We start from the raw sequence: 9,523 nt of genomic DNA, 5'->3' as shown, positions 1-9,523 counted from the left end.
GACTTTAATTGTGTTTTAGCGGCGCGAGATAAAGCGAACGATACACCGTACAGAGACGCCAGCACGGCAGAACTTCGAAGCTTAATCGATGAATTTGGGCTCGAAGACGTAGCGGAATGCTTGGAAGACGACCACTGCGTTCGCTTTACGCATTTCCAAGGAGCCAGTCACGCCCGGCTTGATAGAATGTACGTTTCGGCCGAATTGACAGCGCTTTGGCGAGAGTACCATGTGCAGTCTGTGTCATTCAGCGACCACTGTCTTGTCTGGTTTGATAGTAAGAACAAGAAAGAAAATAAAAATAAATTCACATGGGAGTTATGGAAGTTTAACGCGAAGATTTTAGATGACGACGTTTTCAAGGAACAAGTGTCAAGTATGCTTGAAGAAATTAAGGATGATACAGCCACAGTGGTTTGCGAACAATGGGAGACTTTCAAGCAAAAAACTAAAATGAAAGCGTTGGAACGAGCTAACGCTATAAAGTACGAGAATGATAAGTATGAGACGAACTTACGAAAGAGCCTGCAAATGCTAATAAATCAAGAAAACTCAGCTCCAGGCACGTTCAAGGCTGACATCCGTTCGCTCAAACATAAGCTCGAACAGTTTGATATCGACCGATACCGCGGTGCGCTTGTACGAGCCAGAGCCGATAAAGAGATAACCGGTGAGGCACCAACTAAAAGAGCACTGGCAAGGGAAAGAAAATGCGCCCGCAAGAATGTGATTTCCGAAGTTGAACAAGACGGCATTATTTTGAACGAACAGAACGACATCGAAAATGCTTTCACCCTGTTTTACAAAGGTCTATTTGCGCTTAGAGCGGTAGACTTAGAAATCTTCAGGACAGAATTCCTGGCTTTAGTGCCTAAGATTAATGACAACTGAAAAGAGGTGTTAGAGCGCCCGATTTCTGTCGCTGAAATAGAGTTGGCTATCGATGACTTAAAACGAGGGAGGTCACCAGGACCAGATGGATTAGGCGCCGAATTCTACAAGACTTTCAAGAATGAATTAGCCCCTATAATAGCCCACCTTTTAGAAGACGCATATGAACGGAAGCGCCTACCGCCTTCTTTCCTGGCCACGCATACAGTTCTCATCCCCAAAACAGAGGATCCAATCGCTTTAAGGCAAGTAAAGTCCTATCGTCCAATCAGCTTAACGAACGTCGACTACAAGATCTATATGAAAGTACTGGCTAAAAGACTTCAAACGGTTATAAAAGAGATTGTTGGACCACACCAGACTTGCGGTATAAGGGATCGGTCAATATTCACTAACATTCACACGGCGAGATGCGTGCTGGAGTGCTGCGATGCACTAAACATGAACGTCGCAATGCTCCAGCTCGATTTGGAGAAAGCGTTCGATCGTGTACCACATGAAATCTTGTTTACACTTTTGCAACACGTCAACGTGGGAGCAGTTATCACAGAGGGTGTCGCAATGGCTTACAGGGGATGCACAACGCGCCTAGTAATCAACAAATCGGTAGGAGCACCGATCGAGGTGCAACGATCCGTGCGACAGGGTTGCCCCCTCTCACCATTACTTTTTGCCTTATATATCGAACCCTTCTGCCTTAGTATAATAGACACCAGCTACTTAAAAGGCTTTAAATTACAGCTACCCGAAGTGAAACTGTTGGCATACGCGGATGATGTGGCGGTTTTCTGCGTTGACAATGAGAGCATCTTGAAAACGTTGGAAATGGTTAAGCGTTTCTGTGATGCCAGCGGCAGCGCTGTTAACTGGGGCAAGTGCCTTGGATTCTGGCACGGTTCTTGGGCGACGAAACCAGGCACTTTCGCCAACATGCAATGGGCTGATAAACCAGCGAGGTACCTAGGTGCTCCTTTAGAGTTTTACCGCGACAGTGAGCCCTACTGGCGGAGCCAAGTTGCAGAAGTGCGTGAAAGAACGGAGAAGGTTAAAGGAGGGGACTTGTCTATTTTTGCTCGCAGCACTGTGTGCAATGTGTTTTTTGTTACCAAACTGTGGTATGTGCTAAGTGCTTTGCACTGCTCACGCGCCAATGTACAAAAGTTGCACCGTGTATTGGCCATCTTTGTGTGGGGGTCGGTATGGGAGAGGACAAGCCGTACCAACCTCTTCCGGAGAGTTAGTGAAGGAGGCCTGGGCTTGTCGCATTTATTCCTGAGGCAAGTGGTCAACCGTTTTTGTTTCCTTCGAGATGTGAAGGACCCGTTTTTGCGTACTGTAGTACAGATCAGATTGAGCAGACTTTTACCGGATTTTGTGGTATATACCGAGTGTATACCAGGAGGTGTTTTTGGATTCCTGAAGGAGGTTGCGGTTTCCTGTAACTTCCTCAGCGCACGATTTTCCTACCAATATCTCGCAAAAGTAAAACGCATACAGCTATACAAGCACCTTACAGACCTGGTTTTTCCTGTGCCACTGTATCGAACAATGTACAGCACCCATCCAGGCAGCGATGTTTTAAAGCGCGTGAAGCGAATGTACGTAGCTCCGGGAGCCAAGTCCTTTTTCTTCAGGCTGCACACCGGAACTTTGGAGGTAAAAACTTGGATGGCAGAGAAAGGATTGTATGTTCCATGGGGTGATCATTGCTTTATATGTAGAAAGCCAGAAACTATCGAGCTTGTTTTTTCGGACTGCTGGGGAGGAGTGTTCTTTTGGGACATTCTTCAAAGAACATTGAAAAAATTCAGAGGGCACTTTGACTGTCTAAAGTGGGTAGAGGCGGAAGCGTTTTCCGCACCACCTTCGCTGTTTCTGTGGCACCGGTGGCGTCACATATGATTGAGTACTAATTACTAAGTGATGACAAATCACTAATCAATGGTTAATTACTGATTAATGCCTGAATACTAATTAACTGCTAATTAATGAGGCTTAAGCTTCGCCTTTAGGAATGGAACACGACAGCGCGTTGTAGCGCTGCCAGGGAGTCCACGGAACACCACCCGTTCAGCGCGATGCCTTGCCCTTTGAACGCAACGCTTTTTGAGGAAAGGAAATGGCGCAGTAATTCTCTGTCATCTCGGTGGACACCTGAACCGCACCGTAGAGGAAGGGAGGAAGTGGGAGTGAAAGAAGATAGATAAAGAGGAGCCGTAATGAAGAAAATGAAAATTGTATTTGAGGAAAGGAAATTACGCAGTAACTGTCTCACAAAATTCAGGGGGGCACTTTTTTGACCTAAAGTGTGGTCACTGATGCCCCTAAGAGTGGAACGCGACAGCGTCTTGCAACGCTGCCAAGGAGTCCATAGAACGCCATCGCCAATTCGGATCTACGCCTCGCTCGTGAGTAAATTGGTTTTTGAGGAAAGGAAATCTATCTGTCTCTCATTTGTCGGTGGAAACCTAAACCTCGCGGGAAGGGAATGGAGGAGGATGAGAGTGAGTGAACACACCGTATTCACTAGACGCGCCTTTGTTCATTCCAAACCATCGAGCAGGCATGGCGGAGTGGGTAGCATGCTCGTCTCTCACGCCGAAGACCGGGGTTCGATTCCTGAGCTCGACCAATTTCTTAATCGGTTGTATTTATTTATATGGCCTGACTAGTAAAGCTAATTAGGCTAATTAGGTAATTAAGCAATTAAATAAGCTCAGTCCCACTCACTTGGAGCATCACTATACGATCCCTTCAATTGGTTGCATGGTTACTAGCCAAAGTACAATTGGCCCGGTTTGAAATTCGCGCACTGTGACGTCACGACCGTTTCCACCAATTGAAAAGCGTGACATTTTCTGTCGACAACTGCTGCTTACAACGATGAGACATTAAAGGCTTCCGCCTTAAAAAGATCTGCCCCTTGACCCCCGTGGGATTCGTTTCCTAGCAGTGGAAAATGAAGGTGTACCGTTCGACGCAGTAATGCTCATGGGATTGCACTGTATTTGGAAGGCCTGCATGGCGGCCCGACATGCTGACATCGATGCAAGGCCGGCGCAGGAGTACTTTCGCGAGTCTGTAGGCAGATTCTTGGAAACCTACAAAACTTTGAAACAAGTGCCTGAATGGGTACCGAGAATTGAGCCTCTTGTACATATGAAACGCTTTTAGCGCCTTACGTCAGCCAAGGTGTGGTTGATGGTTTTAGCCCATACCGACGCCATGTACCATTAAGTGTGTGTATACTTCTCTTGTTTTCTTGTGATGTATGTGTCTAAGCAGGCAATAAAAAAAAAAAGCTCAGTTGGTTAGAGCGTCGTGCTAATAACGCGAAGGTCGTAGGTTCAATCCCTGCGCAGGCCACGTTGTATTTTTTTATATTGCTCTCAACGCAGTTTAACGTCGATGGTGCAGGCACTTCCACTTTTACCTAGTGGTCCACGCAGCCGTAGTGTGTGCATAGCAGAAACACGAATGGCATGGGTTACCTTGATTTCTGAAGTAGTTCTGGCCTGCTAGCTCAGTTGGTTAGAGCGTCGTGCTAATAACGCGAAGGTCGTAGGTTCAATCCCTGCGCAGGTTACGTTGTATTTTTTTTCTATTGCTGTCAACGCAGTTTAACGTCGATGGTGCAGGCACTTCCACTTTTACCTGAGTGGTCCACGCAGCCGTACTGTGTGCATAGCAGAAACACGAATAGCATAGGTTACCTTGATTTCTGAAATAGTTCTGGCCTGCTAGCTCAGGGGGATTCTACTTCCGGCCACCGAGCGTGACGGACGTGTGTATCATGGGCTCCCAAGGAGCGGATTTAGCGGCCCAGCCGGGCCGCGGTATCAGGAGTACGATCAAACCGAACGAGGACTACCAGCTGATTTTGCCGCATTTGCCAACAGGTTCGAGCGTTTTGCATACTGTTTTTTTGCATGGCGACGTCCAAGCCAGGCCATACCGTGTTGAAAACTTTCGTGACGCTCTTGAGCGTCTGTCATTGCTGCCGGAAGTGATTGCCCTCGGGGCATATCAGATGAATCATGTTTGGGCCGTGACATTCTGCAATGAAGAAGGAAAAAACAAAATGCTACAGGCGGAGGCGTTCAACGTCAAGGACCACCGCTGTGTGGTCATTGACCCATGCAACCAGGGCGTCAGGCTGAAGCTGTTCTGGCTGCTACACGGCGTGAAAGATGACGACGTGAAGGCAGCTCTGGCGGCTTTTGGAAAAGTGACCGACATAACTCGGGACAAGTGGAGAGTCAAAGGCTGCGTCGACAAGTCGTCTACTACGCGCTCAGTGACATTGAAGCTGAAGGTGGGCGTTACCATCGAGGACTTACCGCACCAGCTGCGTGTTGGAGAGGACGTCGCACTCGTCCACGTTCCTGGCAGAGCTCCGCTCTGCCTCCGGTGCCGCGGCACCGGACACATACGTCGGGAGTGCCGTGTGCCACGTTGCGGGCTCTGTCGTCGCTTCGGCCACGACGACGCCCAGTGCGTGCGAACATATGCTACCGTAGCTGGTCCTGGTCGTAGGGATACTACTGAGGAGCACATTATGGACGAAGTCGACGCAGTAGAGGCGACCCGTGAGTGTCGGGAAGACGCAGTACCGAAAAGCATAGCCTCAGAAAAAGCAACGCTTCCCACGGAACATGAGGCTGCCAACTCAGAAGAACCGCCTGTGCCTGACACCAGAACTGAGGCGGACGCGGGAAAAGCAGATGATGCTGCGGTAGGTGCAGCCGAGACGGTTTTGGAATCGACCGACGAGAAGGACGTTGACACGGAGATGCCCGCGGCGTCAACTTTGCCAGCGAAGAGGACGCACGACGAAGCTGATGACAAGGCGACGAGCTACGACGGGACGCACCATGAGGAACCTCTTCCCAAAGCGCCTCCTGTTCGACGTGCGGCCTACAAGCCCAAGCCGAACATCCCTCCTGATCGTAGGACTTCGTCAGGTGTCCCTCCGCCTTAGCGGAGGTGCCTTGCAGGGTCTTCGTGTTGGTAACCCGGTCTTCGATCGGGTTCAGTGCTGACACCGCCGTACTTTGGAAGCTGGAAGGATTTTTGATGAGGTGAGCTGCAAACCGATGTCACTTTGAGAGCGGCGAATCCCAACCATTTAGATGGCGCCTCAACTAACATCTAGCTTGCGTATTGCCACACTGAACGTGAGAGGTTTTTCTGCGCGAAGAAGGCAAAATCAGCTTAAACGTCTCTTGTTCGAAAACGAAATCGATCTGTTGGCTGTTCAAGAGACAATAATTGAAAGCGAAGAGTTGACAGATGAGATGGCAGAAATTTACCGTGCACAGTTCAGTGTTTGCGTGTGCCATGCAAAAGGAAAGTCGGGAGGGTGTCTGATTTTAACTCGAAACGGCAAAGTCGCTGTGGAAACTGTGTTTTCCTGTGAAAGTGGCCGGATTGTAGCATGCGATTTTTACTTTTCTGGTGTAGAGTGGAGAGATGTGTGTGTATATACACCTAATAGAATTCCCAAACGAGATGCCTTTTTTCGCCGTGTTCAACCTTTCCTGCTGACAGAAAAGCGTGTACTATTGCTTGGAGATTTCAACTGCGTGTGTAGACCTGAAGATAGAACAACGAACAAAACCCTGCAGGACACGAGTGCCGAGCTACTGTCTGAGATGATTAATGAAGCAGAATTGGAAGATATTGGCATTATAATGCAAGGTTCAGAACAAGCACAGTACACGCATTTCCAAGGCGTTAGTCACGCAAGGCTGGACAGAATTTATGTTCCTTCTGAAGTTGTGCCCTTGTGTTCCCAGTACCAGACCGTGCACGTCAGCTTCAGTGATCATTCTTTAGTCGTGATCTCACTTGGGGAGAGGAAAAGGACTGTCAAGTTTAGTTGGGAATTATGGAAATTTAATGACTCATTGTTGGAGGATGACGAGTTTAGCAAGAAACTAAAAGACTCAGTCAAAAGCTTGTTAGAAAAAGAGACAGACTTTATACAAACATGGGAACAATTTAAATGCGACGTGAAAGTGGCCGCTATAGAAAGAGCATGTGTTTTAAAGCGTAAAGAAAAACATCAAGAAAAGGAACTTCGTACCGAGCTTGATTTCATGCTCAGCATGGAAGGCATCAAGCCGGGGTTCTACAGACAAGAAATAAAAGAGACCAAAACTAAGCTTGAACTAATAGATGAAACGAAATATCGAGGTGCTGTGATAAGGGCACGCAGCGAAAGATTTTGGCTTGGGGAGACGCCCACAAAAAGGGCGCTCAGCGACGAAAAACAGTATGCAGTCTCGAAAGAGATAAAGGAAATTTGTTATCGCAATGACGTAACTTCCGAATCTGAGGTGATTGAAAGGGCGTTTCTGGAATATTACCAAAACTTGTACAGCCTTAAAACGCCTGATGTTGAACATTACAAAACTGCATTCCTGTCGCTAATGCCAAGAGTCGAGGAGGACCTGGCGCAGGTACTTGAGGAGCCCATAACGGCAGCAGAAATCGAAGCTGCAATACAGCAGCTGAGCTTGAACAAGTCGCCTGGGCCGGACGGCCTCGGTGCCGCACTTTACAAGGCTTTGAAAACAGAAATGGCAATAGCATTACAGCGCGTAATAAGCGAGTTTTACGAAAGAAAGTTAACTCCGCCGTCTTTTCGAACTTCCCACGTGGTGTTGATCCCAAAATCGGACGACCCGAGTAGGTTGCAGTCAGTTGAGTGTTACCGCCCAATAAGCTTAACTAACGGAGACTACAAAATTTATATGAAAATTCTAGCCGGACGACTCCAAACAGTAATTAAAACCCTTGTTGGCCCACACCAGACCTGCGGCATAAAAGAAAGATCCATTTTTACTAACATACACGTAGCTAGAAGTGTCCTTGAATGCTGTGATGCAACGGAGGGTCGTGTCGCCATGATGCAACTGGACCTGCATAAGGCGTTTGATAAAGTTGTGCATGATATTTTGTTCGTGCTTTTGGAACATGTGAATGTAGGATGTATCATCACTGATGGCGTGAAAATGGTTTATGATGGCTGTACATCAAGGTTCATAATTAATAACCGCCTGAGTAATAGTATTCCTGTCTTGTCGTCAGTGAGGCAGGGTTGCCCTCTTTCTCCACTGCTTTTTGCACTTTACCTGGAGCCCTTTTGTTTAAAGCTGTTAACTACGCAAAACATTCGAGGTTACGCCTTTTGTCATAATGAAGTGAAGGTATTGGCATATGCAGATGATATAGCAGTGTTCTGCAGAGACCAGGAAAGCGTGCAAGAAGTGGTGAGAGAAGCCGTAAATTTTTGTGATGCAAGTGGCTGCGCGATAAGCTGGCAGAAATGTTTTGGTTTTTGGCATGGAAAGTGGCAGGCCACGCCAGAAGTATTCTGTCGAATGAAGTGGGTAGACACGCCAGGAAAGTACCTCGGCGTGCCGCTAACCAACTACAGAGAAAGCAAAGAATATTGGGCCCATGAAACCGAACGAGTCAAAGCTCAGACAAGCAAATGGGGCGGTCACAACTTTTCCATGTTCGCAAGAGCTACGGTGTGCAACATGTTTTTAGTAGCGAGGATTTTTTACGTTCTGCAAGCTTTAACTTTGCCAAGGACTTCAGTGCAAAGGTTGCACAGAGTGTTTGCAACATTTATTTGGGCGTCAACATGGGAGCGTACCAGCCGATGCAATCTGTTCCACAAGGTGCGGAACGGGGGGCTAGGGTTGTCAAATTTATTTCTGAGACTGATAGTCACTAGATTCTTTTTCTTGTGTCATGATAATGATTTTCTGCGAACTGTTATACAAGTGCGATTGTCAGAATCACTGCCTGATTATGTTGTGTCATCTATGTCTGCAGGGCGGAGTGGGTTAAGTGCTTTTTTGCAAGAAGTTGTTGCAGCAGTCCGTATTCTTCGGTCAAAATTTTCCGATGAGTATCAAACCATTGTAACAAGGAAAAAGATGTACAAGGACCTGCTTGATGTGTTTCTGCCAGTGCCTGTTTATCGTAGTGCTTATCTTCTGGGTCCCGAAAGGGATGTGCTAAAAAGAGTCAAAAGAATGCCGGTGAAGCCTTCAGTGCGTTCTTTCTTTTTTCAATTGCATACTGGAACCCTCCCAGTGAAGCCATGGTTGCAAAGCAAAGGCCTTTTTGTACCTTGGTCAGTAGAGTGTCTTATTTGCAAGAAAGTGGAAACTATAGAACATATCTTTCTCGACTGTCATGACGCTGTTTTTCTTTGGGATGTGTTGAAGCGCACACTGAAAAAAGATTTCCCCCTGACTCCTTTTGGAATACGCTTCCTACCATGTGCAGAGCCAGGTGAAGTGCCTTGCGACCTGCTAATGTTGCTCTGCATGCACAGCCTATGGCGTACGCGAATGGATGTCAGGCATGAACATGTTGTTGTGAATCCGGCTCATCAGTATTTCATTGAGAGCATCATGTATACTCAGGAAGTTTTCGGACAGCAAGCTCCTCAGCTTGAGTGGCTGCCTGTCCTGGACCAACTAAAATCATTTAACCCATTTTATCATCGTGCACTAGCTAGAAACTGACCTGTGCTTTTATTGTCATGTCATTATATTTTTGTTTTGTTTGCCCGGCCAAGTCGGTAATAAAGAAAAAGAAAAAAAAA

At 47.2% G+C, this 9,523-nt stretch overlaps 1 non-coding gene across 1 annotated transcript; it reads left to right on the top strand.

The window, feature by feature from the left end:
• The first annotated feature begins 4,403 nt into the window (after positions 1-4,403).
• Positions 4,404-4,477, top strand: TRNAI-AAU (transfer RNA isoleucine (anticodon AAU)). The gene has a single exon. It is a non-coding gene; the product is annotated as a tRNA-Ile (tRNA).
• Positions 4,478-9,523: the final 5,046 nt, after the last annotated feature.

The sequence above is a fragment of the Amblyomma mixtum genome, chromosome 4, assembly GCF_055824585.1.
Source record: "Amblyomma mixtum isolate Tamu chromosome 4, ASM5582458v1, whole genome shotgun sequence".
NCBI lineage: Eukaryota > Metazoa > Arthropoda > Arachnida > Ixodida > Ixodidae > Amblyomma > Amblyomma mixtum.
This window is presented reverse-complemented; position numbering and strand designations above follow the sequence as displayed.